This window comes from Mytilus trossulus, chromosome 12 (assembly GCF_036588685.1).
Source record: "Mytilus trossulus isolate FHL-02 chromosome 12, PNRI_Mtr1.1.1.hap1, whole genome shotgun sequence".
Classification (NCBI taxonomy): Eukaryota; Metazoa; Mollusca; class Bivalvia; order Mytilida; family Mytilidae; genus Mytilus; species Mytilus trossulus.
This window is the reverse complement of record NC_086384.1, coordinates 49634828-49652086: the sequence shown is the minus strand read 5'-3', so window position 1 is coordinate 49652086 and position 17259 is coordinate 49634828. Positions and strand designations below refer to the sequence as shown.

Sequence of the window (17259 nt, the reverse complement as noted above, 5' to 3'; positions counted from 1 at the left end):
ACATATGACCAGAGTTAGATGGCTCGATGACGTAGTAACTTATCTACACTAATTACGGAACAACCAATCAGATTGAGAATACAAATGACGAACTTTGTTGCTTGTTACGAGTGACGTGGGAACATTGGAATATCCAATCAGAATCTAAGTCTTAGACTAATGTATGCACGTGGTAATTCTTGGTGTATATTTGCAGTACACATTGATTGCCGCAGAAGTGAACAAACACTTCAACAGAGTTTATATATACAATGTATAATTTTTGAAATAGATTTAAACAAAATACAAATCAATTCATCTCTCAAATAGAGTAGAATTAATAAAATACATTTCATCTCTCAAATAGAGTTGAATTTCATATATATTCATTTCATCTCTCAATTAGAGTTGAACTAATTATACAAACAAACAAAATTGTTTTGTCACAAAAAAAAAATTATACAAATAAATTACTATGAGTAATAGAAAAAGATCTCTCAGAAAAAGGGAAAAGAAAAAACGATTAATTAAATACAAAAGTAAACTCCGTATACATAATAATAACAAAGGCCATCTTAAACGCACATAACACTTTCACGAAAATGTAAAAAAAGCTTTAAACTATATAGAAGTGTTTTCACGTGAGAATCTCACAAACTATGAAATATTAGTTCTTGCAAAGGGATTAAAATTTATTCCCAGTCCAGATGTAAAATACATTATCCCAAGCCTCTAATGACGAACTAGGTAGAAAAATGCGATGCAAATATCACTTTAGTGATAAAACTAATGCGGACACCAATCATCCTTTTAGAATCAAATCGGGATTTAAACCCTCTTTAGCAAACAACACAATAGAAAATTATCTATTTGCCACAAAGATGGAAATATGCAGACTTAAAATAAACAAAGTTAGAAATAATCTTTCTAAACATGAGAGAGCGGCACTCAAAACCTTACGTTCAAATAATAATATAATTATTAAGAAAGCTGACAAAAATTCATCTACTGTTGTTCTGGATAAAAATCTATATATTAAACAAACACTGAATTTCCTGAACAACAGTATATGCTATGAGCAAATCACAACATAAAAGACAATAGTTTTATCAAATCATAAACTGATTTAATTTAGAATACAATACATCAATACAAAGTTACCAGGTGTCGTATCCCGGTATGCAGAATTTTTAAATTCTATGCGTATGGATGCTTTGAACTTTACTTTGAAACTGATTATTTTATTAGTTAGAGGCTTGGGATACCTGATGAGGAAAAGCCTTGGTAGTTAAACCTTAACCGAAACACCTTAAAAAACAACAAATATTTATGATAAAATATTGAATTGAACAAAATAGATTATGAAATAAAGTCAAATACTAAGAATATGTATTGGTATATATAGGATTGGTTCTGGACTCGTTATATCTCATTCAAGTTTATACGAGGCCTCCGCCTCAATCACGTTGTTCCAAACCTTCGTATTATCTTGTCTCTGGACATGCGTAATCTTCATATATGTATTTAGTACATATTTCTTAAAACATTATAAGAAATAAATGCATTAATAAATGCTATTATTGTATAACAAGGTATTTACAAATATGCCATTATTAAAGTCTGTGGAATTTGTTTCGGAATATATAATCTTCAAATTCATTACGTACAGACAAATTACATCCAAATTTATCATTCTTACAACCATTATCACAGGAAACTTACATTCGACATGGGTAACTATTATTCAGTTTCTAATAGCATCACACCTTTACTTCATACAAAATAATACGAAGCGCATCGAATTTAATTATCTGTAGGGACAGACCACCTGAACATTGTAACAAATGTATAGTATTGTTTATAACTATAAAGATCTTCATTACTTCAAATCAAAATAGTTAGACCAACCCCAATAATGGGGCATTGAAAGTTACAATCTCAGTATTAACATCTTCAAAAAAAATCACATAACTTTACAGGTATCATACACACGTAGCAGGATTGTTATCATTAAATTATACACATGACTACGCAAGGGCAAACAGTGCAATTTCATCAACAACCCTTATCTTTACATGAATAGATTATATCTGTCTCACAATTACCTCTATTTATTTTTAGAATGATAATATTAATATCGTAATTTAATAGTATGTCTAGAGCATTACTTATTTATATAAAGGAATTTAATTAGCATTATATTTTATCTTACTAGTTTAATAACAATTAAGTGTTAAATCATTATCTAATAAAATACACACATATGACCAGAGTTAGATGGCTCGATGACGTAGTAACTTATCTACACTAATTACGGAACAACCAATCAGATTGAGAATACAAATGACGAACTTTGTTGCTTGTTACGAGTGACGTGGGAACATTGGAATATCCAATCAGAATCTAAGTCTTAGACTAATGTATGCACGTGGTAATTCTTGGTGTATATTTGCAGTACACATTGATTGCCGCAGAAGTGAACAAACACTTCAACAGAGTTTACATATACAATGTATAATTTTTGAAATAGATTTAAACAAAATACAAATCAATTCATCTCTCAAATAGAGTAGAATTAATAAAATACATTTCATCTCTCAAATAGAGTTGAATTTCATATATATTCATTTCATCTCTCAATTAGAGTTGAACTAATTATACAAACAAACATAATTGTTTTGTCACAAAAAAAAATTATACAAATAAATTACTATGAGTAATAGAAAAAGATCTCTCAGAAAAAGGGAAAAGAAAAAACGATTAATAAAATACAAAAGTAAACTCCGTATACATAATAATAACAAAGGCCATCTTAAACGCACATAACACTTTCATGAAAATGTAAAAAAAGCTTTAAACTATATAGAAGTGTTTTTCACGTGAGAATCTCACAAACTATGAAATATTAGTTCTTGCAAAGGGATTAAAATTTATTCCCAGTCCAGATGTAAAATACATTAAACAAAATCTCTTACGAGATTTTGACGAACTAGGTAGAAAAATGCGATGCAAATATCACTTTAGTGATAAAACTAATGCGGACACCAATCATCCTTTTAGAATCAAATCGGGATTTAAACCCTCTTTAGCAAACAACACAATAGAAAATTATCTATTTGCCACAAAGATGGAAATATGCAGACTTAAAATAAACAAAGTTAGAAATAATCTTTCTAAACATGAGAGAGCGGCACTCAAAACCTTACGTTCAAATAATAATATAATTATTAAGAAAGCTGACAAAAATTCATCTACTGTTGTTCTGGATAAAAATCTATATATTAAACAAACACTGAATTTCCTGAACAACAGTATATGCTATGAGCAAATCACAACATAAAAGACAATAGTTTTATCAAATCATAAACTGATTTAATTTAGAATACAATACATCAATACAAAGTTACCAGGTGTCGTATCCCGGTATGCAGAATTTTTAAATTCTATGCGTATGGATGCTTTGAACTTTACTTTGAAACTGATTATTTTATTAGTTAGAGGCTTGGGATACCTGATGAGGAAAAGCCTTGGTAGTTAAACCTTAACCGAAACACCTTAAAAAACAACAAATATTTATGATAAAATATTGAATTGAACAAAATAGATTATGAAATAAAGTCAAATACTAAGAATATGTATTGGTATATATAGGATTGGTTCTGGACTCGTTATATCTCATTCACATCAGGTTTTCGTTATTCATCGCGTTTTTTAACAAATCCGAATTGTATAAACTAATTACAGTTGATTGTATTGAGTTTTTAGGTAAAGTAACTATCTGTGGTTAGCTTGCTAGCTGTATCCTGAAGTCATTTTTATGTAAGGTGACTTCCCTTCATTCGAAAAAGTCTAGTTTTACAGACAAATACATTTGCCTTTAATGGGACTAGTCTACGTTTAAAGACGGGAAGTTTACCTAACATAATAATGGCTTCACGGTTCAGTCAGCGAGCAAGCTATAAACAAAGATACTACCTTTAACTACACATTCAACGCAATCAGCCGTAATGTTCACGGTCCGTTTTAGCTAACGTCATTGTTTTTGAAAATCCCGTTATTTATATTACATACAAATATGACATTTTTCTTGTGTGTTAAAATAAATTCCAAAAATAGTCTATTCAATCCATTTTGGAGAAAAAGCCTAACATTTTCATGGCTAATATCTTCTTATAAGAGTATGAATTACACATAACAGATAAAAACATGTAGTACATTGTTATCTTACTCAGAATTTTTTTTTTCGATTTTCAATATCAACATTTGAACAAGAGAGGGAAAGATACCAGTGGGACAGTCAAACTCATAAATCGAAAATAAACTGACAACGCCATGGTGGCTAAAAATTAAAAAGACAAACAATATTACACATGACACAACATAAAAAACTAAAGAATAATCAACACGAACCCCACCAAATACAAGGGGTGATATCAGGTGCTCTGGAAGGGTAAGCAGATCCTGCTCCACATGTGGCACCCGTCAGATACGGGACAAATGAATTGTCAATGTAAAAAAAATGACGATAAATTATTATCCGACCACCAAAAATCAAAATAATACAACAGACGAGATAGATCAAAGTTACATTTTCAAAATCAGAAATAGTCTTTCCGTAATTTTGTTTCAACAGATATATATGGATGTACATATAGAACATAAAGTTATTGTAACACAGTCAAATCAGTCTGTAGGGTATTATTAGTCTGTAGGGTAGTATTAGTCTGTAGGGTATTATAAGTCTGTAGGGTATTATCAGTCTGTAGGGTATTATCAGTCTGTAGGGTATTATCAGTCTGTAGGGTATTATTAGTCTGTAGGGTATTATCAGTCTGTAGGGTATTATTAGTCTGTAGGGTATTATTAGTCTGTAGGGTATTATCAGTCTGTAGGGTATTATTAGTCTGTAGGGTATTATTAGTCTGTAGGGTATTATCAGTATGTAGGGTATTATTAGTCTGTAGGGTATTATTAGTCTGTAGGGTATTATTAGTCTGTAGGGTATTATCAGTCTGTAGGGTATTATTAGTCTGTAGGGTATTATCAGTCTGTAGGGTATTATTAGTCTGTAGGGTATTATTAGTCTGTAGGGTATTATCAGTCTGTAGGGTATTATTAGTCTGTAGGGTATTATTAGTCTGTAGGGTATTATCAGTCTGTAGGGTATTATTAGTCTGTAGGGTATTATTAGTCTGTAGGGTATTATCAGTCTGTAGGGTATTATTAGTCTGTAGGGTATTATTAGTCTGTAGGGTATTATTAGTCTGTAGGGTATTATCAGTCTGTAGGGTATTATTAGTCTGTAGGGTATTATTAGTCTGTAGGGTATTATCAGTCTGTAGGGTATTATTAGTCTGTAGGGTATTTTTAGTCTGTAGGGTATTATTAGTCTGTAGGGTATTATCAGTCTGTAGGGTATTATTAGTCTGTAGGGTATTATCAGTCTGTAGGGTATTATTAGTCTGTAGGGTATTATCAGTCTGTAGGGTATTATTAGTCTGTAGGGTATTATCAGTATGTAGGGTATTATTAGTCTGTAGGGTATTAGTAGTCTGTAGGGTATTATTAGTCTGTAGGGTATTATTAGTCTGTAGGGTATTATTAGTCTGTAGGGTATTATTAGTCTGTAGGGTATTATTAGTCTGTAGGGTATTATCAGTCTGTAGGGTATTATTAGTCTGTAGGGTATTATTAGTCTGTAGGGTATTATTAGTCTGTAGGGTATTATTAGTCTGTAGGGTATTATTAGTCTGTAGGGTATTATTAGTCTGTAGGGTATTATCAGTCTGTAGGGTATTATCAGTCTGTAGGGTATTATTAGTCTGTAGGGTATTATTAGTCTGTAGGGTATTATTAGTCTGTAGGGTATTATTAGTCTGTAGGGTATTATCAGTATGTAGGGTATTATTAGTCTGTAGGGTATTATCAGTCTGTAGGGTATTATTAGTCTGTAGGGTATTATCAGTCTGTAGGGTTTTATTAGTCTGTAGGGTATTATCAGTCTGTATGGTATTATTAGTCTGTAGGGTATTATCAGTCTGTAGGGTATTATCAGTCTGTAGGGTATTATTAGTCTGTAGGGTATTATCAGTCTGTAGGGTATTATTAGTCTGTAGGGTATTATTAGTCTGTAGGGTATTATTAGTCTGTAGGGTATTATTAGTCTGTAGGGTATTATTAGTCTGTAGGGTATTATCAGTCTGTAGGGTATTATCAGTTTGTAGGGTATTATTAGTCTGTAGGGTATTATCAGTCTGTAGGGTATTATCAGTCTGTAGGGTATTATTAGTCTGTAGGGTATTATTAGTCTGTAGGGTATTATTAGTCTGTAGGGTATTATTAGTCTGTAGGGTATTATCAGTCTGTAGGGTATTATCAGTCTGTAGGGTATTATTAGTCTGTAGGGTATTATCAGTCTGTAGGGTATTATCAGTCTGTAGGGTATTATTAGTCTGTAGGGTATTATTAGTCTGTAGGGTATTATTAGTCTGTAGGGTATTATTAGTCTGTAGGGTATTATCAGTCTGTAGGGTATTATTAGTCTGTAGGGTATTATTAGTCTGTAGGGTATTATTAGTCTGTAGGGTATTATCAGTCTGTAGGGTATTATTAGTCTGTATAGGGTATTATCAGTCTGTAGGGTATTATTAGTCTGTAGGGTATTATCAGTCTGTAGGATAGTATTAGTCTGTAGGGTATTATACCATGTGTTGTTTGTACTGGATTAACATAAATTAATAAAAAATATATCATCAAATTAGGAAATAAACATACGAATAAACCATCAACTTATAGAAAAAAACTTCATCAAATTAGGAAATAAACATACGAATAAACCATCATCTTGTAGAAAACAACTTCATCAAATTAGAAAGAAAGATGTCATATAGGTTGGTAGGAATAGAAAAATGAGTTGGTAATTCTATTGTTTATCGTCCAGTGGCAAATATATCATGTATATCCACGATATGAACAGTCAAGTAAACAATGTTTATTAAATGAACATGCAATGATCCGGGATGAACGAAGGATATAAATTTTCAAATGAAGGAATATGGAAGACAGCAACCAACCGACATAATGCAATTGATATATATATATAAATGTGTTTCGATTTTAATCCCAATCAACACATTGAGATAAAAGCCTTTATCTTGAGACATTCAATTATTGAGGACAGACATGATATGGCTTAAATCAAAAAAAAAAATTAGAAACAAATTGTTTAAGGTTGAAAAAAATGTAATGAACTATAACTTGAATTTAGGTTTGTTCTCCAACTATTAAACAGTAGGTGAATAATTGAATAAAAAGAACAACACGACTATGCAACATTTCTATAAATGTCCATACATATAATTGATTTATTGACAAACAATGCTTTGATCAAACAACACATAGCACAATGCTTAATATTGTCTTGAGTCTGAATACGAAATAAAAAGAAAATGTAAAGATCATGACAATCAATTAGCTTAAATTGATTTGAATTATTCAAGTTTGTTTATGTTAGTTTCTTTTTTACGTCGAAAAGAAAAGCTTTTCCGTCCTCAAAATTACAAACAAGCAAAGTATTTTCTTTTTTGTCGAAATAAATTCCCCGCGGCCTGTCCAATCCATCTGATTCAGTAAGAAGTTGTCTGTGATGTTTCCCATCATCAGATACAACTATTACAGTATGTGTCCACTCATTAATCACATAGACATTCCCCTCATTATCTGTTGTCACACGAGTTAAACCTTGAAACTCATCCTTTTCAAACTTCCACATTACTTTTCCATCTAACGAGCAGTAGTATATTGATGCATAGTCTATACAGATCAACCTGTCTCTGTCTACTGTAATGTCGTAGATATAGTCTGAAGGTAAAGGTATAGTACGTATTACTTTACCTGACAGGTCCATCACATGTATTACCATGATTACACTGTCACCAATAACAACGTACAGGTTATTATCATTATATGATATTCCCCAGCAGTAACTACTGGTGTTGATTGTACTGGTGACAGAACGTGTAGATATATTTATTATCAGTATGATTCTGTCATGCACACATGAGACTGCTACAGTATTACTATCTATCTCTGTTATAAACGATGGGTTACACGACAGAGACATGTGATGTTTATTAGTACCATCTGAATTACAAATAATAAGTCGTGTTTTACTCCAGTCAGTAAACACTAATGTATTGCCTGTTTTGATACAATTTCTAATGTACAGATTTTCATTTGTTGACTTTTTGATATTTAACTGTTGACGCAAAGCGAGAGAAACAGGAAGGTTGTATTTGACGGGTGTTTGAGTCTGGGTGATTAATTCTTCTGCCTTTCTTGTGTTTTCTGAAATGGATAAAAACAAAATAACATTGAACAAATATCTGAAAAAAAATAGATTAAATGTTGTAAAATTAATCTCTTTGTTACAAATGTTAGAAGGGTATGGAATGTTAATTTGGGGAAAATTAGGGGGATATTTTTATCAGATTGACTACATTTTTATCGGTTATTTCACAATAATCATGTTTTGTTTTGTTTGGCGGGTGTTTTTTTCATCTTTGCACATTAGCCTGTATTTTGTGTTAAAGAAAAATTTAGGAAATGTTATTTATTTCAACAGCGAATCTTCCCCAAGGATTGAGAAATGAGAAAGACTGAAAACAAGACAAATTGCTAAACTAGTACTTGACAGACCTATTTAGTTGGAGACATAATTTGTTTGGTGCTATCTATCTATGTCATGTTCTAGAAATAAATGTTGTTTAAACTCCCTTTGTTCTTTTGCCATAAACGTTATTCAGTAAATTGTTGGTTTTTAAGGATACATATGAGTTGATTGTCTTTTATTTTCACAGAACCAACTGATAAAAACCACTAGACAAAGGGAAAACTTAGGCACAATGAAAAAAGAAGAAATGCACAAGAGATATTATAAAGATTTATTATTTGTTGATTGCTTAACGTCCTGTGACAAATATTTCCTGCTTATTCAGGACGAAAATGACAATTAATCTGGTATAAAGGTCGGGGAAACATTGAGACTGCTACTGGAAAACGAGGGTTTTATTTGTTAGGAACAGGTTAATTGCCTTGTTACAGCCACCCCCTAACGAGCCCTTTAAAGAGTTGTTACAAGGCTATTCAACTTACTAAGAGCGCGGTAATATTTCTACACCACGTTTACGAGGCATCAGATTTAATGTCATCATTCTGACCAGACTTGGCTTAATTTCGTTACATCTTGCAAAGCCAAACAGACGCCAACGTTGACAAACTAGAGACTCTCAAGAGCCTGTGTCGCTAACCTTGGTCTAAGTGCATATTAAACAATGGACACAGATGATTTCATAACAAAATTGTGTTTTGATGATGGTGATGTGTTTGTAGATCTTACTTTACTGAACATTCTTGTTGCTACAATTATTTCTATCTATAATGATCTTGGCCCAGTAATTACAGTTGAAAATATTTTCTAAAAATCTACAAAAAATTATGAAAAAGACAAAGAATTGACTATAAAGGGCAATAACTCCAAAAGGGGTCAACTGATCATTTCGGTCGTGTTGACTTATTTGTAAATCTTACATTGTTGAACATTATTGCTGTTTATTGTTTATCTCTATCTATAATATTATTCAAGATAATAATCAGAAACAGCAAAATTTCATTAAAATTACCAATTCAGGGGCAGCAACCCAACAACAGGTTGTTCGATTCATCTGCAATTTTCAGGGCAGATAGATGTTGACCTGATAAACAATTTAATACCATGCCAGATTTTCTCTAACTGCTTTGGTTTTTGAGTTATAAGCTAAAAACTGCATTTTACCACAATGTTCTATTTTAGCCACAGTGGCCATCTTGGTTGGTTGACTGGATTATCGGACACAATTTTTAAACTAGATACCCCAAAAATGATTATGGCCAAGTTTGGAATAATTTGCCCCAGTAGTTTCAGAGGAGAAATTTTTGTAAAAGATTACTGAGATTTACGAAAAATGGTTCAAAATTGACTATAAAGGGCAATAACTTCTAAAGGGGTCAACTGACCATTTCGGTCGTGTTGCCTTATTTGTCATGGAGTGTAGAATATATGTACAGATGTTATTTATCATCTCAATTACGTGTTATAGTCTTCTTTAATTTGATTTTGTAAATTAATAACCCTCGCATATTAGTCTAATTCTATTACTATCCTTTTTAGCGTGGCTCGGTACTTATACATCTTGCCATTGTGTTATTTTGCCATAGTAATTTTTTGAACTCTTGTCTTTCATTTCTGCTAATGTGATTTGTCTTGGTGCCATTATATTTTTTCCTTGTTGACTTGTTTGCTGGTTTTTATAATAATTAGGATTATAACAAATGTTGACTGCTGCACTCCAATTTTTGACATTAATTTCCTATTATGTCTGTATTTTTTTTTATCACTCATGGCTGTCAATATATTGGAATTATATGCGACTATCCTACAGGTGAGAGATTTGTTTGGCTATATAACTAATATTCTGCTGTTGTTTTTTATTTGGTCGGGTTGTTGTCTCTTTGACATATTCCCCGTTTCCATTCTCAATTTTATTAGGTTTAATCCATCATTTTCTTGTAAGATTGCTATACGCAAGCCGTAGTTGGTCTTCTGCAAAACTAAACTTTTGGTTATATATCATTTACCGCCAATATGTGGTCGACAAAATCTCAAAGCCCTACATACCAGTCCATACACTTTGAGGGGTGACAATTACATTTGTTCTAAATTGGTGCTCTATGATACCGTGCATGTCACTGTTACTTTAGCTAAAAATTAATATAAATTGATCTTTGCCTATATATGTTATGTTACTTGATGACTTATAAATGACATGCAAATTTGTTTACAATTTTGAAATAAGAAAAGCAAATGCAAATGTTATATTAATAATTTAAGAGCTTCTAACTAAAGACTGAGATTATGTAATTTTTTTTGGGTCGTTTTTTATTTTTGTCTCCGGTTATCATGGTTATGACGTTTGACATTCCATCAAATTAGTGGACATCCGTATTAATGTCGGACCAAATGAAATCGGAGCAGCTTGACTGACAACTCGGATATTTTCATTGTAGGTAGGACCAAGAGATCCAAGAAGTTTCACAGTATATAACTGGTTGTTTAGTTTTAGATTATCAAGCTTCGATCAAGCTTTAGTTGATGATATTATTTGAAAGGACAAACAAGTTGCTTTCTTTACAAACACAATTTCAACCTTGTGAGTTGTTCGGCTTAACGATATTTTAAATATTTATATAGATGCATTCTTTAAAAGACATGAACGGTTGGTCACTGATTTGACTCAAATTCTCATGTTTCTTATATAGCAGCACTATCACTTATATCAAAAGTTTTTCCATTCATGTGACTGACGCGCAGTTTATATTTCGTTGTGATGTCCCAGTGTGCTGGGGTAAGTTCATGGGAGGTATCCGTTGTTATTCTGGTGTTTACAAGTTGCAATTTACTGTTATATTGTTTATTTATGTATGTCTCTGTGCTTTGTGTTTTTGTGTTTGTTTGTACTGTATTCCTGTCCCGTGATGATGGCATTTTAGCGGAATGTTTAACAATGCCGTATAAGCTGGGAGTTTTGGGTAGCTGTAAAACCAGGATCAACCATTTTATTCTGAAAATGTCATTCAGAAAGTAAGGAATATGGCAGTTGTTATCAAACAGTCCCCTTTTATGTATGTTGACGTTTGCTTTTGTTGTTACGTTGTTCACCTTTTCTAGTTGATGTCTTCTTCTTTCTATTACTTTTAATTTTGACATTATTTTGTCTTTTGACAGCTAAATACTTATTACATACGCAACCCAATTCCAGCTACATGTAAGGGATCGAATTGGAGGTCACATGAATACGGATTCAATGAGGAAACAATATTCACTTACAAGTGAAGAGTTCTCCAGGAATGTGTCTTATAAAAAGAAGAAGATGTGGTATGATTGCCAATGAGACAATTCAGAAATTAACAACTATAGGTCACCTTACGACCTTCAACAATGAGAAAATATCATACCGCATAGTCAGCGATAAAAAAAACCCGAAATGACAATGTAGTACTATTCACACGAGAAAAATAACAGTCTAATTTATGTACAAACATTGAACGAAAAACAAATATGTAACACATAAACATGCGACAACCACTGAATTACAGGCTTCTTACTTGGGACAGGCACATACATACAGAATGTGGTGGGGTTAAACATGTAAGCGGGACCCTGATCCCCCTAACCAGAAAAATTAGTATAACAGTACAATATGAGAACGATCTTTCCTGATGTTGACATAATTGCACCAAACTGGCTGTTTAAAGCGAATTATTCACCATTTCGTTTTGATTAATGATTAAAAAAAATATTATAATAATAATATAATATAATAATTCTCGTACAGGAGGCACTTAAAGAAGACTGTAGTTACATTTTATAAGAGCATAATACCTGTAACACAACAATTTCACAGTCATCTTTGGGAACACATACCCCTTAGAGGCTTCGGTTGGAAATGTTAAACGTCCTGAACAACAACTTATAATGAACTTAACAATTTGTACAAGCCGATCCAAATTCCCCCTTACTGAAGTATAAACAGACTCATCAGTGACACTCAAATCAAAACATATATTGAATGTTAACCACTGACGGTAGGTAAAGACAGATACTGTTGATGTACTATGAATAAAAGAACTATATACAATGTTAACCACTGACGGTAGGTAAAGACAAATACTTTTGATGGACTGTGAATAGGAGAAAGATATTGTATATGTTTACCACTGACGGTAGGAAAAGACAAATACTGTTGATGGACTGTGAATAGGAGAACTATATTGAATGTTTACCACTGACGATAGGTATAGACAAATACTGTTGATGGAATGTGAATAAAAGAACTATATTGAATGTTAACCACTGACGGTAGGTTGAGACAGATAATATGGATGGACTGTGAATAGGAGAACTATTTTGAATGTTAAGCACCGACAGTAGGTATAGACAAATACTGTTGATGAACTTTGAATAGGAGAACTATATTGAATGTTTACCACTGACGATAGGTATAGACAAATACTGTTGATGGACTGTGAATAAAAGAACTATATTGAATGTTAACCACTGACGGTAGGTTGAGACAGATAATATGGATGGACTGTGAATAGGAGAACTATATTGAATGTTAACCACCGACGGTAGGTAAAGACAGATACTGTTAGATCACCGTGAGGATAAGATCTATATTGAATGTTAACCACTGACGGTAGGTAAAGACAGATACTGTTAGATCACCGTGAGGATAAGATCTATATTGAATGTTAACCACCGACGGTAGGTAAAGACAGATACTGTTGATGGAGTGTGAATAGAAGAACTATATTGAATATTAACCACTGACGGTAGGTAAAGACAGATAATGTTGATGAAGTGTGAATAGAAGAACTATATTAAATGTTAACATCACGGTAGGTCAAGACAGATACTGTTAGATCACCGTGAGGATAAGATCTATATTGAATGTTAACCACCGACGGTAGGTAAAGACAGATACTGTTAGATCACCGTGAGGATAAGATCTATATTGAATGTTAACCACCGACGGTAGGTAAAGACAGATACTGTTGATGGAGTGTGAATAGAAGAACTATATTGAATATTAACCACTGACGGTAGGTAAAGACAGATACTGTTGATGGAGTGTGAATAGAAGAACTATATTAAATGTTAACATCACGGTAGGTCAAGACAGATACTGTTAAATAACCATGATGATAAGAACTTTATTGAATGTTTACCACTGACGGTAGGTACAGACATGCATATACTGTTGATGGACTGTGCATAGGAGAACTATATTGTATATGTTTAACATAGACGGTAGGTAAAGACAGATACTGTTGATGGACTGTGAATAAGAGAACTAAATTTAATAGTAATCATCGACGATAGGTAAAGACAGATACTATTGATGGACAGTAAATAGAAGAACTATATTGAATGTTAACCACCGACGATAGTTATAGACAAATACTATGGATGGACAGTGAATAGAAGATCTATATTGAATGTTAACCACTGACGGTAGGTAAAGACAAATACTGTTGATGGACTGTGAATAGAAGAACTATATTAAAATTTAACCACTGGCGGTAGGTAAAGACAGATACTGTTGATGGACTGTAAAAAGGAGAACTATATTGAATGTTAACCACTGGCGGTAGGTAAAGACAGATACTGTTGATGGATTGTGAAAAGGAGAACTATATTGAATGTTAACCACCGACGGTAGGTAAAGACAAATACTGTTGATGGAGTTTGAATAGAAGAACTATATTGAATGTTAACCACCGACAGTAGTAATAGACAAATACCATGGATGGACTGTGAATAGAAGAACTATATTGAATGTTAACCACCCATGGTAGGTTCAAACAAATACTGTTGATGGCCTGTGAAAAGAAGAACTATATTGAATGTTAACCACTGGCGGTAGGTAAAGACAGATACTGTTGATGGACTGTGAATAGAAGAACTATATTGAATGTTAACCACTGACGGTAGGTAAAGACAGATACAATTGACGTACTGTAAATAGGAAACCTATGTTGAATGTGAACCACTGACGGTAGGTAAAGATAGATACTGTTGATGGACTGTCCATAAAAGAACTATATTGAATGTTAACCTACTGACGGTAGGTAAAGACAGATACTGTTGATCGACTATGAATAAAAGCACTTGATTCAATGTTAACCACTGACGGTAGGTAAAGACAGATGCTGTTGATGGACTGTGAATAGGAAAAATATATTGTATATGTTTACCGCTGAAGCTAGGTAAAGAGAGATACTGTTGATGGACTGTGAATAGGAGAACTAAATTTAATGTTAAGCACCGACAATAGGTATAAACAAATACTGTTGATGGACTGTAAAAAGGAGAACTATATTGAATGTTAACCACTGGCGGTAGGTAAAGACAAATACTGTTGATGGACTGTGAATAGGAGAACTATATTAAATGTTAACCACTGACGGTAGGTAAAAACAGATACTGTTGATGGACTGTGAATAAGAGAACTAAATTTAATGTTAATGACCGACGGTAGGGATAGACAAATACTGTTGATGGACTGTTAATAGAAGAACTTCATTGAATGTTAACCACTGACGGTAGGTGTTGAGATATACTGTTGATGGACTGTGAATAGAAGAACTATATTTAAGAAATAATTCATGGGGGCTTGAATATATCGTGATTTTACCACGGGTTGGCCCTTTATGACAAATATTTTACCCTGAGCGATAGCGAGGGGTAAAATATCGGCATAAAGGGACAACCCGTGGTAAAATCTAGATATATTCAAGCCCCCATGAATTATTTCGATTCTAATAGGACAAATACGGCAATTCTTTTGGATCGAAGCGCTCTAGGTGGAGGCAAATATTTGCCGTTCCCATAAATAAACGCACAATTGATTGGCGTAAAAGAACGGAGCAAACAGAATTAGTGACATGCTTAAACTATTAACAATAACGTATTTAGATAGTTTTGGATGAATTTAAACATGATTATTTAATTATATGTTTTATATGTTTAAAAAAATCGCTTATATCCCATTTTAGCATCGTTTGTTTACGTTTCTTTGTTGTGATGATTTTCCGTTTCACAAGCATTTATTTTCCCGTAAATTACTTATATTCTGACGTCATTGTTCTATGACGTCGAGTCGCTCATTCATAAAAAAACATATGACGTGGGGGTACAATGGGAACAGCCCATAAAATATATTCATATTTTACCACGGGTGTGTACTCAAAGCGTTTGAAGGACGTCATGTTAGAATGAATGTTAACCACTGGCGGTAGGTAAAGACAGATACTGTTGATGGACAGTGCATAGAATAACTATATTGAATGTTAACCACTGACGGTAGGTAAAGACAAATACTGTTGATGGACTGTGAATATGAGAACTATATTGAATGTTAACCACCGATGGTAGGTTCAGACAAATACTGTTGATGGAATGTGAATAGAAGAACTATATTGAATGTTAACCACCGATGGTAGATTCAGACAAATACTATGGATGGACAGTGCATAGAATAACTATATTGAATGTTAACCACTGACGGTAGGTAAAGACAAATACTGTTGATGTTCTGTGAATAGGAGAACTATATTGAATGTTAACCACCGATGGTAGGTAAAGACAGATACTGTTGATGGACTGTGAATAGGAGAACTATATTGAATGTTAACTACCGATGGTAGGTTCAGACAAATACTGTTGATGGAATGTGAATAGAAGAACTATATTGAATGTTAACCACTGACGGTAGTAATAGACAAATACTGTTGAAGGATTGTGAAAAGGAGAACTATATTGAATGTTAACCACCGACGGTAGGTAAAGACAAATACTGTTGAAGGAGTTTGAATAGAAGAACTATATTGAATATTAACCACCGACGGTAGTAATAGACAAATACTGTTGATCGACTGTGAAGAGGAGAACTATATTGAATGTTAACCACCGATGGAATGTGAATAGAAGAACTATATTGAATGTTAACCACTGACGGTAGTAATAGACAAATACTGTTGAAGGATTGTGAAAAGGAGAACTATATTGAATGTTAACCACCGAAGGTAGGTAAAGACAAATACTGTTGATGGAGTTTGAATAGAAGAATTATATTGAATGTTAACCACCGACAGTAGTAATAGACAAATACCATGGATGGACTGTGAATAGAAGAACTATATTGAATGTTAACCACCCATGGTAGGTTCAAACAAATACTGTTGATGGCCTGTGAAAAGAAGAACTATATTGAATGTTAACCACTGGCGGTAGGTAAAGACAGATACTGTTGATGGACTGTGAATAGAAGAACTATATTGAATGTTAACCACTTGCGGTAGGTAAAGACAAATACTGTTGATGGAGTGTGAATAGAAGAACTATATTGAATGTTAACCACTGACGGTAGGTAAAGACAGATACTGTTGATGGACTGTAAATAGAAGAACTATATTCAATGTTAACCACTGACGGTAGGTCAAGACAGATACTGTTGATGGACTGTGAATAGAAGAACTATATTGAATGTTAACCACCGACGGTAGTAATAAACAAATACTATGGATGGACTGTGAATAGGAGAACTATATTGAATGTTTACCACCGACGGTAGGTTAAGACAGATCCTGTTGATGGACTGTGAATAGAAGAACTATATT

General features: G+C 33.0%; 1 protein-coding gene across 2 annotated transcripts in view; it reads left to right on the top strand.

The window, feature by feature from the left end:
• LOC134692754 (glycine amidinotransferase, mitochondrial-like) overlaps positions 1-17259 on the top strand; it is a 647170-nt gene that overhangs the window by 51583 nt on the left and 578328 nt on the right. The gene's annotated exons all lie outside the window — the stretch shown is intronic.